The sequence below is a fragment of the Carcharodon carcharias genome, chromosome 12, assembly GCF_017639515.1.
Source record: "Carcharodon carcharias isolate sCarCar2 chromosome 12, sCarCar2.pri, whole genome shotgun sequence".
NCBI lineage: Eukaryota > Metazoa > Chordata > Chondrichthyes > Lamniformes > Lamnidae > Carcharodon > Carcharodon carcharias.
The window spans coordinates 25,876,105-25,897,207 of NC_054478.1; the positions used below are offsets into that span (position 1 = coordinate 25,876,105).

At 43.3% G+C, this 21,103-nt stretch overlaps 1 protein-coding gene across 1 annotated transcript in view; it reads right to left on the minus strand.

Annotated features, from left to right (window-relative positions):
* LOC121284659 (contactin-associated protein-like 5) overlaps window positions 1-21,103 on the minus strand; it is a 1,009,875-nt gene that overhangs the window by 20,507 nt on the left and 968,265 nt on the right. The window lies entirely within an intron of this gene.

Below are 21,103 nucleotides of genomic sequence, written 5' to 3' on the forward strand. Positions count from 1 at the left end.
TATAGAAAAATGGGAGTACTTTGAGCAAAACATATTTTCTCAAAAATTTATTTCCCCATTAAATATCCATTTGGAGCTGCGTGCTGAGAGTATATTTCTTATTGCTTCATTGGTTGTTCAGCTCATTAACAGCAGTCTTAACATCAGAATAAGTGCTTTGCTCAGCAGGGGAAGTATATCATGATACTGTTCTAGCTCGATTGGTATAATATTCAATTGATATCTTGGAACATCTACATTTAGAGATTAGTGAGAAATGTTGAGAGATATTCTTCTTGGAGCTTGCACTATGGTTACTTCAACACATTGGCTTTTTTCTAACTTGTGATGCACACGTTTCACACTGTTGTGAAAGGTCAGTGGAGTGCAAGAGGCTAGGCAATTTGTGGGTTTATCCTTGGTGTGATTGAGTGGGGCATAAGTACTGCATTTTTAATGTATTTATGTTTCTGAATTTTGTGTTCGATTTAAACTAATCAATACTAAGAGCAGTTTATCCTTAGAAATTTTAGGTTAGCTTTTTTTTAGTCAAATAGTTTTTTATGCCTTAACTTTCACTGCTTTGAGTCTGTATTATGTTAATTAAAGAAAGCTTGCATTTATATGAAAGCAAAATACTGGGGATGCTGTAAAGTTGAAATAAAAGCAGAAAATGCTGGAAAATCTCAGAGGGTCTGGTGGCATCTCTGGAGAGAGAAACAAAGTTAACTTCTGAAGAAGAATCATATTCCAGTCAAAACATTACCTCTGCTTCTCCCTCCACAGATGCTGCCAGACCTGCTGAGTGTTTCCAACATTTTCTCTTTTTACTGTATTGAAATAGTGGCCAGGATTTTTCAGCCCATCAGTGGCAGGTTTTATTGCAGGCAGGACAGAAAAATTTGGAGAGCAGCCAAAAGTCAATAGACTTTTGGCCGCTCTCCATATTTTTAGGTCCCACCCGTGGCAATGCCCACTGCTGATGGGGCCGGAAAATCCCGCCGAGAGACTTTTGGAGTGCTTAACAGCTAATGAACAACTTGCATTTATATCCCACCTTTAACGATGTTAAATTTAGACATCCCAAGGTCCTTCACAGGAGCATTAGCAAACACATTTTGACATGGAGCCACATAAGTGGAAGTTTGGACAGGAAACTGAAAGCTTGGTCGAAGAGGTATGTTTTAAGGAGCATCTGTACTGGTGTGCTGCTTTGTGCTGCATTAGAGTGCTTAAGTTGGACTTAGGTAAGAGAGGGACTTTTAAGGGTTAATTTCTAACTAAGGTCTAATCTTTCTTTAATTTAACAGCTAACTAAAAGTTGCTCTTTTGGTTGGGAGAAGTTGAGTTTTAGTCCAGCTTTAAAACAGGGCTTATACAGGCTCGGCTTGCAGCTGCAGCTAGTTAATTAGTTAATTGGCTTAAACAGGTTTTCAGAAGCTAGATTCAGACAGCAAAAAAAGCAAAAATAAAAATAAAAATACCTGGAAAAACTCAGCAGGTCTGGCAGCATTTGCGGAGAGGAACACAGTTAACGTTTTGAGTCCATATGACTCTTCAACAGAACTAAGGAAAAAGAGAAGAGAGGTGAAATATAAGTTGTTTTAAGGGGGTTGGGACAGGTAGAGCTGGATAGAGGGCCAGTGATAGGTGGAGATTGCCAAAAGATGTCATAGACAAAAGGACAAAGAGGTGTTGAAGGTGGTGATATTATCTAAGGAATGCGCTAATTAAGGGTAGAAAGCAGGACAAGCAAGGTACAGATAGCCAAAGTGGGGGTGGGGTGAAGGAATCAAAATAGGCTAAAAGGTAGAGATAAAACAATGGGTAGAAATACATTTAAAAATAATGGAAATAGGTGGAAAAGAAAAATCTATATAAATTATTGGAAAAAATGTTGGGGGGGGGTGGATCTGAAAGGGGGTGGGGATGGAGGAGAGAGTTCATGATCTAAAATTGTTGAACTCAATATTCAGTCCGGAAGGCTGTAAAGTGCCTAGTCGGAAGATGAGGTGCTGTTCCTCCAGTTTGCTTTGAGCTTCACTGGAGCAATGCAGCAAGCCAAGGACAGACATGTAGGCATGAGAGCAGGGTGGTGTGTTGAAATGGCAAGCGACAGGGAGGTCTGGGTCATGCTTGCGGACAGACCAAAGGTGTTCTGCAAAGCAGTCACCCAGTCTGCGTTTGGTCTCTCCAATGTAGATGAAACCGCATTGGGAGCAACGAATGCAGTAGACTAAATTGAGGGACGTGCGAGTGAAATGCTGCTTCACTTGAAGGGAGTGTTTGGGCCCTTGGATGGGGAGGAGAGGTGAAGTAAAGGGGCAGGTGTTGTACCTTCTGCGGTTGCATGGGAAGGTGCTGTGGGAGGGGGTTGAAGTGTAGGGGGTGATGGAGGAGTGGACCAGGGTGTCCCGGAGAGAACAATCCCTGTGGAATGCCACCAGGAGGGGTGAAGGGAAGATGTGTTTGGTGGTGGCATTATGCTGGAGTTGGCGGAAATGGCAGAGGATGATCCTTTGAATGTGGAGGCTGGTGGAGTGATAAGTGAGAACAAGGGGGACCCTATCATGTTTCTGGGAGGGAGAGGAAGGTGTGAGGGCGGATGCGCGGGAGATGGGCCGGACACGGTTGAGGGCCCTGTCAACCACCGTGGGTGGAAAACCTCAGTTAAGGAAGAAGGAAGACATGTCAGAGGAACTGTTTTTGAAAGTGGCATCATCAGAACAGACGTGACGGAGGCGAAAGAACTGAGAGAATGGGATGGAGTCCTTACAGGAAGCGGGGTGTGAGGAGCTGTAGTCGAGTTAGCTGTGGGAGTCGGTAGGCTTGTAATGGATATTGGTGGACAGGCTATCACCAGAGATTGAGACAGAGAGGTCAAGGAAGGGAAGGGAAGTGTCAAAGATGGCCCATGTGAAAATGATGAATGGGGTGGAAATTGGAAGCAAAATTAATAAATTTTTTCACGTCCAGACAAGAACATGAAGCAGCACCGAAGCAATCATCGATGTACCGGAGAAAGAGTTGTGGAAGGGGGCCGGAGTAGGACTGGAACAAGGGATGTTCCACATACCCCATAAAGAGACAGGCATAACTGGGGCCCATGCAGGTACGCATAGCCACACCTCTTATTTGGAGGAAGTGAGAGGAGGTGAAGGAGAAATTGTTCAGTGTGAGAACAAGTTCAGCCAGACGGAGAAGAGTAGTGGTGGATGGGGATTGTTTGGGCCTCTGTTCGAGGAAGAAGCGGAGAGCCATCAGACCATCCCAGTGGGGGATGGAGGTGTAGAGGGATTGGACGTCCATGGTGAAGAGGAGGCAGTTGGGGCCAGGGAACTGGAAATTGCTGATATGATGTAGGGTGTCAGAGGAATCAAGGATGTAGGTGGGAAGGGACTGGACAAGGGGAGAGAGAATGGAGTCAAATAGCAAGAAATGAGTTCCGTGGGGCAGGAACATGCTGACATGATCGGTCTGCTGGGACAGTCCTGTTTGTGGGATTTTGGGTAGGAGGTAGAAGTGGGCCATCCGAGGTTGGGAGAATATCAGTTTGGAAGCTATGGAAGGAAGATCTCCAGAGGAGATGAGGTCAGAAACAGTTCTGGAAACAGTGGCTTGATGTTCAGTGGTGGGGTCATGGTCCAGGCGGAGGTAGAAGGAAGTGTCTGTGAGTTGCATAAAAGCAAGCCATCTGCAGTGCTGCTTTGGGCTGCTTTAGAGTGCTCAAGTTGGAGTTTGGTGACAGGGGGAGTTCAGTGAAGAGGGAAGGAGGGATCCTTTCATTTTCTACCTTTTCTTGGTAAGAAGACCAGCAGGTAAGTAGGACCTGGTGAGTATTTCTCCTGTCCTTAATATTCTCTAAACTAGAGGAAGTAAAAGTAAAGGGAGTAACTTACGCGTATGTCAGGCAGGGCTGCTCGGCCAAGTAGAATACTCCTCCTTTGAAATGTGGGAAGTCAGGGACACTTTCAGTGTTCAGGGGGACCATGAGTTCAGAAAGTGCCTCTAGCTGCAGCTACTCAAATCCCGTGTTTAAGAGGTGGAGCTACAGCTGGAGTCACTGTGGAGCATTCGCAAGGATGAGATCTTCATGGATAGCACGTACAGTGAGATGGTCACACTGCAGGCAAGGAGTGCACAGGCAGAAAGGGAATGGATGGTTGCCAGGCAGAGTAAAAGCACTAGGGCATGTCGTGCAGGAGTCTCCTGGGTCCCTCTCCCTCTCTAACAGATTTTCTGTTTTGGATACTATTGGGGGAGATGGTTTCTCAGGGTAATGCAGCAAGAGCGAAGACTGTGGCACCTTGAGTGACTCAGCTGCATGGGTGTGGAGAAAAAGAAGAGTGGGAGAGCAATAGTAATTGTAAGGGGAAAAATAGACATTTCTGTGACCACAGGTGTGACACCTGGATGGTATGTTGCCTCCCTGGTACCAGGGTCAAGGATGTCACTGAGCGGCTGCAGGACATTCTGAAAGGTATGGCTGAACAGCCAGAGGTCATGGTCCATATTGTTACCAACGACATAGGTAAAAAGAGGGATAAGGTCCTGAAAGCAGAATAAAGCGAGCAAGTTAATAAATTAAAAAGCACAACCTTAAAGGTTGTAATCTTAGGATTACACCCAGTGCCATGTGCTAGCGAGATCAGGAATAGGAGAATAGGCCAGATGTATGCATGGCTAGAGCAATCCTATAGGAGGGAGGGATTTACATTCCTGAGGCATTTGGACTGATTCTGAGGAAGATAGGATCTGTACAAGCTTGACAGGTTGCACCCCAGCAGGACTGGGACCAATATCCTCACAGGGGTATTTTCAAGTACTGTGGGGGAGAGTTTAAACTTGACAGGCAGGGGGATGGGAACCTGAGCGGGGAGACACACGAGAGGAAAATAAAGACAGGAGTGAAAGACAGAAAAATAGAAAGAAAAAGTGGAAGGCAGAGGAAACAAGGGCTAGTGGCAAATAAGGTCATGGTACAAAAAGATATGTAAAAATGTTAAAAAGACAAGTCTCATTACACTATATGCATGGAGCATTCGCAATAAGGTAGACAAATTAACAATGCAAAGGGTACAATATGATTGCGATTACAGAGACATGGTTGCAGGGTGACCAAGGCTGGGAAGTGAATATCCAAGGGTACTTGATATTTTGGAAGGACAGGCAAAAAGGAAAAGGAGCTGGCATGGCATTATTAGTTAAGGCAGAAATCAGTGCAATAGTGAGAAATGATATCGGGTCAGAAAATCTAGATGTGTAATCAATTTGGGTGGAGCTAAGAAGCAACAAGGGTGGAAAACATTAGTAGAAGTTGTCTATAGGCCTCCAAACAATAGTGAGAAGATAGAGGGCAGCATTAAACATTAAATTAGAGATGCATGTAACAAGGGTGTTACAGTGATCATGGGTGACTTTAATTTACATATAAACTGGGCAAACCAAATTAGCAATAATATTGTGGCGGATGAATTCCTGGCATGTATACGTGATGATTTTGTAGACCAGTATATCGAGGAACCAACTAGGGAACAGGCTAAAACAAAAACAGAATTACCTGGAAAAACTCAGCAGGTCTGGCAGCATCGGCGGAGAAGAAAAGAGTTGACGTTTCGAGTCCTCATGACCCTTCGACAGAACTTGCGTTCGAGTCCAAGGAAGAGTTGAAATATAAGCTGGTTTAAGGTGTGTGTGTGGGGGGCGGAGAGATAGAGAGACAAAGAGGTGGAGGGGGGTGGTGGGGGGGTGTGATTGTAGGGACAAACAAGCAGAGATAGAAGCAGATCATCAAAAGATGTCAACGACAATAGTACAATAGAGCACATAGGTGTTAAAGTTAAAGTTGGTGATATTATCTAAACGAATGTGCTAATTAAGAATGGATGGTAGGGCACTCAAGGTATAGCTCTAGTGGGTTTTTTTTTATATAATGGAAATAGGTGGGAAAAGGAAAATCTTTATAATTTATTGGAAAAAAAAGGGGAAGGGGGAAACAGAAAGGGGGTGGGGATGGGGGAGGGAGCTTACGACCTAAAGTTGTTGAATTCAATATTCAGTCCAGAAGGCTGTAAAGTCCCTAGTCGGAAGATGAGGTGTTGTTCCTCCATTTTGCGTTGGTCTTCACTGGAACAATGCAGCAAGCCAAGGACTGACATGTGGGCAAGAGAGCAGGGTGGAGTGTTGAAATGGCAAGCGACAGGGAGGTTTGGGTCATTCTTGCGGACAGACCGCAGGTGTTCTGCAAAGCGGTCGCCCAGTTTACATTTGGTCTCTCCAATGTAGAGGAGACCACATTGGGAGCAACGGATGCAGTAGACTAAGTTGGGGGAAATGCAAGTGAAATGCTGCTTCACTTGAAAGGAGTGTTTGGGTCCTTGGACGGTGAGGAGAGAGGAAGTGAAGGGGCAGGTATTGCATTTTTTGCGTGGACATGGGGTGGTGCCATAGGAGGGGGTTGAGGAGTAGGGGATGATGGAGGAGTGGACCAGGGTGTCCCGGAGGGAGCGATCCCTACGGAATGCTGATAAGGGGGGTGAAGGGAAGATGTGTTTGGTGGTGGCATCATGCTGGAGTTGGCGGAAATGGCGGAGGATGATCCTTTGAATGCGGAGGCTGGTGGGGTGATAAGTGAGGACAAGGGGGACCCTATCATGTTTCTGGGAGGGAGGAGAAGGCGTGAGGGCGGATGCGCGGGAGATGGGCCGGACACGGTTGAGGGCCCTGTCAACGACCGTGGGTGGAAAACCTCGGTTAAGGAAGAAGGAGGACATGTCAGAGGAACTGTTTTGAATGTAGCATCATCGGAACAGATGCGACGGAGGCGAAGGAACTGAGAGAATGGGATGGAGTCCTTACAGGAAGCAGGGTGTGAGGAGCTGTAGTCGAGATAGCTGTGGGAGTCGGTGGGTTTGTAATGGATATTGGTGGACAGTCAACTCGCAGACACTTCCTCCTATCTCTCCCTGGACCATGACCCCACCACTGAACATCAAGCCATTGTTTCCAGGACTGTCAGTGACCTCATCTCCTCTGGGGATCTCCCTCCCACAGCTTCCAACCTGATAGTCGCCCAACCTCGGACGGCCCGCTTCTATCTCCTACCCAAAATCCACAAACAGAACTGCCCCGGTAGACCGATCGTCTCAGCTTGCTCCTGCCCCACAGAACTCATTTCTCGTTATCTTGACTCCCTTCTCTCTCCCCTTGTCCAGTCCCTTCCCACCTACATCCGTGATTCCTCTGACACCTTACGTCACATCAACAATTTCCAGTTCCCTGGCCCCAACCGCTTACTCTTCACCATGGACGTCCAATCCCTCTGCACCTCCATCCCCCACCAGGATGGTCTGAGGGCCCTTAGCTTCTTCCTCGAACAGAGGCCCGAACAATCCCCATCCATCACTACTCTCCTCCGTCTGGCTGAACTTGTTCTCACACTGAACAATTTCTCCTTCAACTCCTCTCACTTCCTCCAAATAAAAGGTGTGGCTATGGGTACCCGCATGGGCCCCAGCTATGCCTGTCTCTTTATGGGGTATGTGGAACATTCCTTGTTGCAGTCCTACTCCGGCCCCCTTCCACAACTCTTTCTCCGGTACATCGATGATTACTTCGGTGCCGCTTCATGCTCTCGTCAGGACTTGGAAAAATTTATTAATTTTGCTTCCAATCTCCAGCCCTCCATCATTTTCATGTGGTCCATCTCTGACACTTCCCTTCCCTTCCTTGATCTCTCTGTCTCAATCTCTGGTGATAAACTGTCCACCAATACCCATTACAAACCCACCGACTCCCACAGCTATCTCGACTACAGCTCCTCACACCCTGCTTCCTGTAAGGACTCCATCCCATTCTCTCAGTTCCTTCGCCTCCGTCGCATCTGTTCCGATGATGCTACATTCAAAAACAGTTCCTCTGACATGTCCTCCTTCTTCCTTAACCGAGGTTTTCCACCCACGGTCGTTGACAGGGCCCTCAACCGTGTCCGGCCCATCTCCCGCGCATCCGCCCTCATGCCTTCTCCTCCCTCCCAGAAACATGATAGGGTCCCCCTTGTCCTCACTTATCACCCCACCAGCCTCCGCATTCAAAGGATCATCCTCCCCCATTTCCGCCAACTCCAGCATGATGCCACCACCAAACACATCTTCCCTTCACCCCCCTTATCGGCATTCCGTAGGGATCGCTCCCTCCGGGACACCCTGGTCCACTCCTCCATCACCCCCTACTCCTCAACCCCCTCCTATGGCACCACCCCATGTCCACGCAAAAAATGCAATACCTGCCCCTTCACTTCCTCTCTCCTCACCGTCCAAGGACCCAAACACTCCTTTCAAGTGAAGCAGCATTTCACTTGCATTTCCCCCAACTTAGTCTACTGCATCCGTTGCTCCCAATGTGGTCTCCTCTACATTGGAGAGACCAAACGTAAACTGGGCGACCGCTTTGCAGAACACCTGCGGTCTGTCCGCAAGAATGACCCAAACCTCCCTGTCGCTTGCCATTTCAACACTCCACCCTGCTCTCTTGCCCACATGTCAGTCCTTGGCTTGCTGCATTGTTCCAGTGAAGCCCAACGCAAAATGGAGGAACAACACCTCATCTTCCGACTAGGGACTTTACAGCCTTCTGGACTGAATATTGAATTCAACAACTTTAGGTCGTAAGCTCCCTCCCCCATCCCCACCCCCTTTCTGTTTCCCCCTTCCCCTTTTTTTTCCAATAAATTATAAAGACTTTCCTTTTCCCACCTATTTCCATTATATAAAAAAAACCACTAGATCTATACCTTGAGTGCCCTACCATCCATTCTTAATTAGCACATTCGTTTAGATAATATCACCAACTTTAATTTTAACACCTATGTGTTCTATTGTACTATTGTCGTTGACATCTTTTGATGATCTGCTTCTATCACTGCTTGTTTGTCCCTACAATCACACCCCCCCACCACCCCCCTCCACCTCTTTGTCTCTCTATCTCTCCGCCCCCCACACACACACCTTAAACCAGCTTATATTTCAACTCTTCCTTGGACTCGAACGCAAGTTCTGTTGAAGGGTCATGAGGACTCGAAACGTCAACTCTTTTCTTCTCCGCCGATGCTGCCAGACCTGCTGAGTTTTTCCAGGTAATTCTGTTTTTGTTTTGGATTTCCAGCATCCGCAGTTTTTTTGTTTTTATACTAGGGAACAGGCTATCCTAGATTTAGTATTGTGCAATGAGAAGGGTTTAATTAATAATCTTGCTGTGCGTGGTCCCTTAGGGAAAAGTGACCATATCACGATAGAATTCTTCATTAACACGGAAAGCAAAGTAGTCTGATCTGAAACTAGGGTCCTAAATCTAAACAAAGGAAACAACAAAGATATGAGACGTGAGTTGGTTAAGATAGATTGGGGAACTTCATTAAAAAGCATGATGGTGGCTAGGTAATGGCTGAATGAAGGTATACATTGCAACAGGTATACATTCCTTTCTGGTGCAAAAACACAACAGGAAAAGCGGCCCAACCATGACTAACAAAAAAAAAACAAAGGTTAATATTAGATCCAAAGAGGAGTCATATAAGTTGCAAGGAAAAAGTGGCAAGCCTGAGGATTGGGAACAGTTTAGAATTTGGCAAAGGAAGACCAAGAGATTGATTGAGAGGGGGGAAAATAGAGTATGAGATTAAATTTGCAAGGAACATAAAAGCAGACTGTAAAAGCTCCATAAATATGTAAAAAGAAAAAGATTAGTGAAGACTAACGTTGGACCCTTACAGTCCAAAGCATGAGAACTCATAATAGAGAACAAGGAAATTGTAGAGCAATTAAACAAATATTTTAATTTTGTCTTCACAGAGGAAGGCGCAAGTAACTTCCAAGAAATACTAGGGAACCAAGGGCCTAGTAAGAAGGAAGAATTGAAGGAAATTAGTATTACTAAAACAATAGTGCTGGAGAAATTAATGGAACTGAAAGCCGATAAATGCCCAGTAAATTGACTGTAGATAAACTAGATAAGTACCCGATTCCGAGAATAGACAGCATATATGCTAAGCTGGCTAGAGGCAATCCATTTTAAATTGGATTTAATTCATAACCAACAATTAGAACTAGATAGCATGTTGAGAGAATACGTGACTATTAACACAAACAAGGGTTTCTATCAGTACACCTGTCTGCCCTTTGTAGCCTCATCAGCATGTGCTATTTTCCAGAGAACAATGGAGAGTCTTTTGCAAGGACTCCCATGAGTGGTAGTATATTTGGATGATGCTTTCATCACTGGGTAAATCAAGACTGAACACTTGGCCAACCTGGAGGAGGTGCTAAGGTTCATGGTAGCCAGCGTAGGGTTAAAGAGGGAAAAATGCAGATTTCAGGAATCAGAAGTGACTTATCCAGGTCACAGGGTGGATGCCATGGGTTTGGATCCTGTGGAAGATAAAGTTCAGGCAATAAAAGATGCACCATCACCATCCAATGTAACAGAACTCAAATCCTTCCTGGGTATGATCAACTGCTATAACCGCTTCTTACCCAACCTGTCAACTGTTTTGACACCATTGCACTTGCTGCTAAAAAAAGAACCACCATTGGCCATGGGGTTCACAACAGGAAGAAGCCTTTATGAATGCAGAGAAATTGCTGCATTTGTTATGTTTAAAGGCACACTGCGGCCCATCAAAAGAGCTGGTGTTAAAATGTGATGCCTCTCCTTACGGTACAGGAGCTGTGTTGTCACGTAATATGGAAAATGGATCAGAAAGACCCATTGGCTATGTCTCAAGAACCCTTTCCAAAGCCAAGAAGGGCTATTCTCAGTTAGAAAAAGAAGGATTATCAGTCGTATTCAGTGTAAAAAAAAGTTTCACCAGTGCCTACATGGACAACATTTTACCATTTTACCGGATCATAAACCATTAACTGGATCATTCAGAGAGGACAAGGCCACTCCACCAATAGCATCAATAAGAATACAACATTGGACTCTGACATTATCTGTGTATGGGTATAGTTTTATGTTCCGTCCTGGTCTACACATTGCAAAGCAGATGCACTCAGTCATCTCCCATTACGAGATAGTATTGTAAATACTCCTGTTCCACAAGAATTAGTGCTATTATTGAATTTTTTACATTCTTCACCTGTATATATGTGATTAGAAATTAGAAATCGGACGAACAGAGATCTAATATTATCGGAAGTCAGAGGCTTTGTTTGGCAAGGATGGCCAAGCTTGCCTGTATCTGAAGAATTGTAACCATTCTATGTCAGAAACACAGAATTAAGCTGTCATGACAGAATTATGTTGTGCGGATCAAGAGTTGTCATACCATCGCAAAGTAGAGAGCCTTTCTTGCCGGAGCTCCACAGTGCGCATCCAGGCATATCAAAGATGAAAATGTTTGTGGGAAGCTGTGTATGGAAGCCAGGCATTGATAATGACATTGAAAGCATGGTCAATCACTGTCTCCAGTGACAGCAACAGCAGAAGTTGCCTGTTTTAGCTCCACAGCATCCGTGGGAGTGGCCTGGTCAACCCTGGGCTCGACTACATTATTGATTATGTAAGTCCATTCTTAGGTACCAGGTTCTTGTTAATTGTAGGTGCACATTCTAAATGGATGGAGGTGTACGAAGTCAAATCACCAACGTCGAATACATCTATTTCACTGTTTCAATATACATGGCCTACCTGAAATTGTCATTTCTGATAATGGTACAACCTTTACCAGCACCAAATTTCAAAAATTTATGGATCTGAATGGAATCCGACATATTAAAATAGCCCCTTGGCATCCCTCATCAAATGATCTAGGCGAGCGGGCAAAACAAACTTTTAAGGCTGGCATGAAAAAATTATCGGCAGGGCCTCTGAAATCTCGACTTGCCCGGTTTCTCTTTAGTTTTCGTACAACGCCACATTCCACTATGGTTTCTACACTATCGGAGTTATTAATGAAACACCGTCTGCGTACACGTTTATACTTAGTGTTTCCAAATTTAGAGGGAAAGGTAGCACAGAGCCAGAGTAATCAGAAATTTAACCATGACATAGACAGCAAAGCTCATACATTCAGTGTAGGTGACACGGTATATGTGAGAAATTTCAGCAGTGGACCCTGGACTCTGGGAGCCATTGTTTCAGAGACTGGTCCATTATCTTTCCAAGTACAAGCAGGAGATAGAATCATCCGTAAGCACATAGATCACATCCGTGCCAGAGAAACATTCCAACAGTTATCTGATCAACTTGTGATTAACGTTGAACCGTCGACTCCTAAGGTGTGTGATCAGCTTAGAACAGACATTCCCGGTGTTTCAGAGGAATTTCCAAATCCTGAACATCCCAGTTCTAATGATGTGACTCACGGTGCAGCTCCAGATCCTGTCGATCCTGTTCAGGATCTTCCAGTGGTAGAGCTACACCACTCTAGCTGTATAAGAAGAGCACCTTTTATCACCTGAAATTATACATATGTTTGTTGGGTTGTTTAAATGTTTTTCTGAAAAGAGTAATTGTAAAAAACTAAAGGGGGAGGAAATGTGGTAACTGGATGTATAGTCACTCTCTCCTACCAATCATGTGATGTACTGTGGGGGCTCCGGCCAGTGAGCTCCTAGAGCGGGCAATCTGTGGGGTGGGGCTTTTCCGATCAGCAATCTGGCCGAACGTGCAAGCACTGAAAATGTCTCTGGAATAAAGTTTAACTGTTTCTTGATGAAACCAGTCTCCTCCATAGAGTCATCACAGGCCAGAATTAGAGGAGCTTAGAGATGTCGGACACTTGTAAGGCTGGAGGAGGTGATAACCGTTTCCCCATATCTTTAAGTGGTGTTTTGAAACCAGCTGAGTGGTATGTGAGGGTTTGCAGTAGTGATTCTTCTTGCCTAAGGTGGGGGATTTGATTTGTGTTTAGCTCTTCCTCATAGTTGAGTTAAGGAGACTCAGTTTGGTGTGTAAGGGCAAGAAAATTGTGGGTGTAAACTCCAGGCCCCCTGTTCTAAAACAGAGCACGTCGCTGTGCCGATCCGTTATGCCATTTTAGCCCCAGCTAATTACAAATTTGAATATTGCTGAAAAGTGAGGCATATTGCCAAAGCTTTTCATTTTGTCGGACAAACACAAGAAAGCCAAATTTCAAACAATCAAAACAGTTTATACTACAGGGGAAAGAAATCAGCACCCTTTTTCTCCTGTAGTATAAATTGTTGTGATTGCTTCAAATTTGGCATTCTTGTGTTTGTCCTGATGAGCACAAGACAAAAAACTTTGGCAACATGTCTCTCTTTTCAGCTGCATTCAAGTTCTGTACTATAAAGCGACTGTTTAATAACAAATTTGGGATTCCACGCCAACACAAATTATGTACAATTAGAAGAATTGTCCTTCACTGTTCCATATTTACTCAAAGGATGAAGACAGCAAGCAGGCATTTTGATTTTCATCTGCATTTTAGTGACTTCATATGGAAGAACGCTCAAAGGAGGCAACACTCCCAGCCCATTTCTGACTAGTAGTTTTAAAGAATAAGACCTGTGAACAAGGGATGGCAAATAGATACACGTACAGAGATCCCTCTCAATGATATTTAGGGTCATGAGACTTCAAATAAAAGCTCTTCATTTTGCAGCTAAACAAATAGAGGTTAGGCTCCAACTATGTTATCTATAGATCTGACATGACTGAGATTTTAGCTTTAGTAGTTTGATGGCAAAAGGTTACTGGTGTACTCATTCTGACAGAGATAATTATGCAAGTAGCACAGAAAGATAGGGTGGATCAGCTAATGTACATTGCTGAAGCATAATTTTCAGGAGCAATGTGACATTTATTACAATGTAAGCTTGACATTTAAAATGGAAAAATGTGAAATGCACTAAATCAATCTTTAAAGCCTCATTATTGTTGGAATCACTTTCACATTTTTTTTAATCTTCTTATGGACACTTAATTAGAAGAGGAAATTGAAAAACGTAATCTAATAATGGGTAAAGATAATAGAGCTGAGGGTGGGAACAATAGTAAAATAAACATTTGAATGCAATTAGCTCTACTTGAAAACCTAGTTTGATTTTCATCCAAATTTGCTGTTTTTGTAAAATTTTAGGGTGACTTTGAAATGCAGAGTTATTTTGTAAGAATATCTTCATTTTTCTGATTTGTCTTAGGTCACATGGTTGCAAAGTGTAAACCCATTTTCAGCCATTTTGACTTTGAGTAATAGTGTAAAGTGAGGTGAGAGTGACTGCCCTTGACATGAAGGCAGCATTTGACTGGGTTTGGCATCAAGGAGCCCAAGCAAAACTGGAGTTAATGGGAATCAGGGGGGAAACTTTCCACTGGTTGCAGGCATACCTAGCACAAAGGAAGATGGCTGTGGCTGTTGGGTGTCAATCTTCTTAACCTCAGGACATCACTGCCAGATGTACCCTTCATCATAAGGTCAGAAATGGGGGTGTTTACTGATGATTGGACATTCGCGACTCCTCAAATACTGAAGCAGTTCCTGCCTGCAAGCATCAAGACCTGGACAACATTCAGGCTGGGGCCAATAAGAGGCAAGTGATATTCACATCACAGGTGCCAGGCAATGGTCACCTACAACAAGAGAGAATTCAACCACCTTCCCATGATATTACCATCGCTGAATTCCTCAATAGCAATATCCTGGAGGTTACCATTGACCAAATGGTTAACTGGAGCAGCCATATAAATACTCTGGCTACAAGAGTAGGTTAGAGGCTGGAAATTTTGTGGTAAGTTACCTCCTGACTGTCCATCCACAAGGCACAAGTCAGGAGTGTGATGAAGTACTCTCCCCTTGTGTGAATGACTGCAGCTCCAGCAACATTTCAGAAGCTCGACAACACTCATGAAAAAACAGCCCACTTGACTGACACCCCATCCATCACCTTAAACATTCACTCCCTCCACCACCATCACACAGTGGTAGCAATGTATACCAACTACAAGATGCACAACTCTCCAAGGCTCCTTCGCCTGCACTTTCCAAACTCGTGACCTTTGCCACCTAGAAAGACAAGGGCAATGGATGCATGGGAACACCACCACCTGGAATTTCCCCTCCCAGTTACTCACCATCCTTACTTAGAACTATAACCAGTATTCCTTCATTGCCCTGTGCCAAGATCCTTGAAGTCCCTCCCTAAAAGCATTGTGGGTGTACCTACACCTCATTGACTGCAGCAAGAGAGATAAATTTTTTTTAAAAGCACAGGGTGAGTATCCTGTGCTGTTGGTTAAGTAATGCCTTGATTTTAAAATTCTCATCCTTGTTTTCAAATCCTTCTAAGGACTTGCTCCTCTGTAATCTCCTCCAGCTCTATAACTCTCTGAGATGTCAGCAACCCTCTAGTTCTAGCCTCTCGATGATCCCCAATTTTGTGCACACCACCATTGTTAGCCAAATACCTGCCAACGTTCTAAGCTCTGAGATTCTCTCCCTCAACCTCTTCTCCTTTCCTCCTCTCATTCCTCTTTTAAGATGTTCCAAAGCCTCCCTCTTTGATCAAGATTTTGGTCCTCTGCCCTAATATCTCTTTATGTGGCTCGGTGTCAAATTGTTTTTGATAAAACTCTTATGACACACCTTGCAACTACATTAGTCAAACAATGGATCCCAGATTACTTGTAATTACTTGTAGGAAAGTCTACATCAGACCAGTGGTAGTCATTGAAAAAGGAAATAGTGTGAGTTCTGGGCTAACATGTTCCCATAAAAGTGGAGGACCAACAAGTCCAGGGAACCCTGGATGTCAAGGGATATGGGGGATTGGATTGAGGTAAAAATGGAGGCTTATGGTAGATACAGAGGGCTGAAAATAGTGGAAGCCTTAGAGGAGTATAGAAAGTGTAGGGCTGTACTTAAGGATTAAGTAGATAGGAAGAAACATTTCCCCTTAGCGGAGGAGTCAATAACCATGGGGCATAGATTTCAGGTAAGGGAGGGAGATTTAGAGGGGATTTGAGGAAATTGTTTTTCATCCAGAGTGTGGTTGGAATTTGGGACACACTGCCTGGGGAGGTGGTAGAGGCAGGAGTCCTCACAACATTTAAGAAGTGTTTAGATGAGTACTTGAAACACTGTAGCATACAGGACTCCGGGCCAAGTGCTGGGATTAGAATAGATAGGTGCTTGATGGCTGGCAAGGACACGATGGGCCGAAATTCCTGTCCCTGTGCTATATAACTCTATGATTCTATCACAAATCATGAAGGATTAGGACCGATTTCAGGCATATTGTTCTGACTCAAATACTGATCCATATTTGGAACAGTTTTCTGAATCATATTGTTTTTTTTTGAATAGGGTAGTGAAGGTGAAAGTCTTGGATTTATCCATCATTCTGTTGGATTCCATGGTAGAGGAATTACAAGTCTTTTCTTAAATGCTTGAGCTAAGAATGGGCTGAAATGCTTCCCTCATTTCATCTACTCATGCTGTGAACAAGAATTTGCCAAAGGGAAACTGTGATTGTAAATGGGTAGCAACTGTACCCAGTCAACCCCATTGGAGCTTCAATGGATTGAAACACCATCCTGCCTTTATTGTAAGGTCACTTTAAGTTCTGATGTAGGGTTGTAACTTAGAAATTTGAACCTGTGTAGCGTGCAGAAGTGGTATAATCTGGGCGGGATCGGAAATGGAAATTGGGATGGAACATATTTCTGCTGAGTATCCAACTTTCCTGGCACTGCTCCGACAAATGTAGGCCAGGACACCTGGAAGAACTCCCCTGCTCTTCCCGAACAGTGTCATCTAAACTAGGGCTAAAATTAAGTTAAAATGGGACTCTTCAAAATTATGCCTGACAACAAGCCTGGCTTGGTCAAGGGACTGGCTGAGCAAGGTGCCAAGATCTTATACCTGGGAGCAAAAGGCAAGGGTAGCTGAGTTAGCAGTAATTAAATTTCTGGCTCTGAGCTTTTAGGGAAAAGAGAGAGAGGAAAAGAAGAGAAGTTGGTGTGGTCAGCAGAGAGAAGAGGCTGCAGGTTCCTTGTGAGCCACCAAAGCCGGATGCAGAAGGGAGACAGTCTCTAGTCAAAAAAGACACATTCAGCAGCCATCTGAGCAATTTGGAGATAGTCACGCGAAGGTATCACTCGGTGAAATAGTAAACATGAACTCATTGGAAGCTGGAGGTGACTATGGACAATCAGGACTGTAATTCCATGCAGAGTGTGATGTGTGGTAAGCATAAAAGGGGAACATTCCTTTCTGCAGTTTAAAGCATTAGTTGCCAACAAAAATAAAGTTTAGTTAAGTGTCTTTTTAGTCATTTGCTGCAGTAAAAAATCTTAAAACATGAAACCTTGCCACATCATCTTTTTCAGCTATTAACTGGGAGTTCGGATTTCTTTTTAGACGTTATCAGTTTCTATGGGGACCACAACAACGTGAGAAATTGCCCCTTTTTTGCCCTAATCCTTAGGGCTTAGCTTGGGTTGTCCCTAAGGAAGACTGAAAGATGAAAAGCCCATCACACTGCACTCTCAACAACACAGCTGCCCATTCAGAATGTCAAAGCCCATCATGTAACATAAGGCAAGCAATTCACTGACGCATTAAGTGAGTACACACACAGCGTGCAATTTGAGTCAGAGTATTCTAAATTGGACAGGCCAGAATAAAAACAATCCAGGTTTTAAGTTAGCAGCCCACTGTCATGTTTACCCAGAGGCAGGAAGATAGACATGGGTGAAGAGTCAGAAAGATAGATGAAGAAATGAAAGCAAATCTGTGGGGGGAAAAATTAAGCTGAAAGCTAAAAGGTGATTGCAGAAAAGGTTACAAGATTAAAAATTAAAATTAATTAAAATAAATAAATTAAAATTCTGAGCGATTGAAGGAGAAGATCCAAGGGAGAGAATATTTGGTTCTTAAGATGTACATATATAAGATAAGGGTTGCAGGAACATTAGATGATTATATTAGAGATTGACATGGAGAGCTGATTGAAAAATCAGAAGCCTGCAGCCAGTGAGTTTTCACCCATTTGAGTGAGCACAGCGCAAAAAGAAGGTGCTGCAGACTCGCAATTTCTTAAAAGCACTGTCTTGCGACTGCTGCTATTATTCAAGAGTCTCTGAATGGGGTTTCAGCCCTATAATCTGGTAAGAAAGAAACAATGGCAAGTACACACTAGGCCCAAACACAGCATGGTATTTTATTCACAGGTGAATAATGAAATAAAGAATATTGTCATCGACGTGATAACAAAAAAAAATGAATTCTCTAAATAAAACCATCCAGTTTTTTTAAAAAATGGTTTTAAATAATCCATTCAAACACAATACAATCATGCTATTTTTATTAGTGTGATTCCTGTGCCACCAAAATCTATTCCATCTTGAAATGGCACCTTTAACGAGGCACAAGTAATTTTTCCTTTAAAATGATCAGCTACCCTCGAAACTGAGATCTCTTGAAATCTCCATACTTTCTTTTTTTACTTTTCTGGTCTCTATCGTTGAGAGACTTGAGAGAATGTGTCAAAAAAAAATTGCACGAGGCAGCCACCATTGTACGATTTTCTCAAAGTGCTGAAGGAAAACACCAACAGATTTTGTGTGACCATTTTTTAATAAATAAAACCCATTTTTCTAACCTGCCTGGGCAGGGCTGAGGTCAGCATTTGCTTTCTGCCAGGCCTCTCTCTATGCTGCCGTTCATAGTCCATTGCAAACAATATAAGTTCAAGCCTTGGACGTTTGCACTTGGAGTCAATGGGCCTTGGAAACCATGCTGACACCGGGGTTGCTAAGTGTCTAGCCAGCAGGGTGATTCCAAAGGTTTGAATGCCTATGGGGCAGTTCTTCCACTGATGCAAAGTCGCTGTGTGCATTGTTTGCTTTGGGATGGATGCAGCAGTTCACCATCAGCGATATCACAGAGCAACCCAGCAGGAAAGTACAACAGAACCATTCTGTTTTAATGCTATGTTAAATATCTGGAGGTTATTGATTGATGAACGATCTTGAGCACATGTAAAAAGAGACTGACCGGGTGTGTCACCCCCTCTCATTTATTGTTTTTTTTTTGTTCAATTAATTGAATTTTTGTTTTCTCAAAAGACTGTATAAAAAGAGACTGCTGGGACACTGGGTTGGATGATAGGTAGGGGGGAGAGATATGTGATGCCCTATTGTGTAAATAAACCTACCATCAAGAAAATGATTTGTGTCTCGATTCATTATTCACCATCTGGCTTGGGATCCATTTAACATTCGACATGTCATTAAGATTTGTGTTCGTCTCTTTGCCTTTGCTTGTGATATTTTTGGATCTCTCCGTTTTCTTGACCCGTCCACTAAACTTTACTGCTAAATAAGGAAGACTCCGCCGAATCACGTTTTAAATATATTGTAGTTTCTTTCTCCGAGTTAATATTTCACCTGTCTGATCTTGTCCTCTTCGGGTGTAGCTCCTTCAGCCTTGTACTTCCCCCAAAACAATTCTACAACTCAGATAGTGCTGAAAAAAGAGACCTTTTTTTGCTGAAGCTTTTCACCTTGCACTCATCAGGACATTTTGCAAGATTACAAATCCAAGGGAGACACCAGATTTATACTGTGTGAGTATACAGTATAAATTTGTCGTCTCCCTTGGATTTGCATTCATGTGAAATGTCCTGATGAGTACAAGATGAAAAGCTTCAGCAAAAAAGGTCTCTTTTTTTCAGAAGACTCAAGTTCTGTACTAGCAAATGACTATTTGTAAAACCAAAATACTTAAGGTGCTGCCAACTAGCCATCCATTCATATCTGCTCATCACCATATGAATGATGAACCCAAGGTTGTGCAGCTTTACACTGAAACATGGAAGGAGGCCATTCAGCCCATCCTTTGTGTTGTAGACGAGAGAGGACGATCCAGCTTAATCTTAGCTCTATAGGTTATGGTCCTTCCATTGCACATACAAGTGTTTTTAGCTTGGCCTAAATAGCCAAGTGGTTATGGTACTGGGTTTGTAACCCCAAGATCAAGAGTTCAAATCTCACAATGGCAAACTATGAAACAATGTAACTTCATCTGAAACAGATGGAAACATGTTTGTACTCAAAAGAGTTACAAGTGTTTTTTAAATGCTTTGAAGGTTTCTGCTTCTACCACTCTTTCAGACAGTGGATTCCAGCTTCCACCGTCCTCTTAAAAAAGAAATTGCTCATCAAATCCCCCTTAATCCTTCTACCAATTACTTTTCTAGAAATAAGCTTAAATCCAGAAGGGTCATTTATTCTTGGATGAATGACTACCCCTTACCAGCATCAGCCCATCCACCTTCTCCTTGGTATCTGTAACTTGTCAGTGGATAAATTTTCAGTCATATATATATGAACATACAAATTAGGAGCAGGAGTAGGCCACTTGGCCCCGCGCGCCTGCTCTGCCATTCAATAAGATCACGGCCGATCTGTTTTTAACCTTAACTCCAAATTCCTGCCTAACCCCATAAACCTTTCACCCCCTTGCTTATCATGAATCTATCTACTTCTGCCTCAAAAATATTCAAAGACTCTGCCTCAACGACCTTTAAGAGGAAGAGAATTTCAAAGTCTCACAACCCTCAGAGAAAATATTTTTCATCATCTCTTTCTTAAATAGGCGACTCCTTACTTTTAAATCTAGTTTTAGATTCTCCCACAAGAAGAAACATCCTTTCTGCACCCATCTTATCAAGTCCTCTCAGGATTTTATATGTTTCAATCAAGTCATCTCTTAATCTTCTAAACTCCAGCATATACAAGCCTAGCCTGTCCAGCCTTTCCTCATAAGACAACCTGCCCATTCCAGGTATTAATCTAATAAACGATCTCTTAACTGCTTCTAATATATTTACATCCTTCCTTAAATAAAGAGACCAATACTGTAAACAATACTCCAGATGTGATCTCACCAGTCCCCTGTATAAATAACTGAAGCATAACCTCCCTACTCTTGAATTCAGTTCCCCTTGCAATAAACAAAAGTGACTGCTCAGTGTGCACACCATTAAATCTTTTCTGCTCCATTTTGCTTTTTCCTTATCATACCATAAACACTTGTTTCAATAAATTTCTCTCACTTTTTTCAATTTCTTCTTCCTGTTGGCTGATTAGCTCCCAT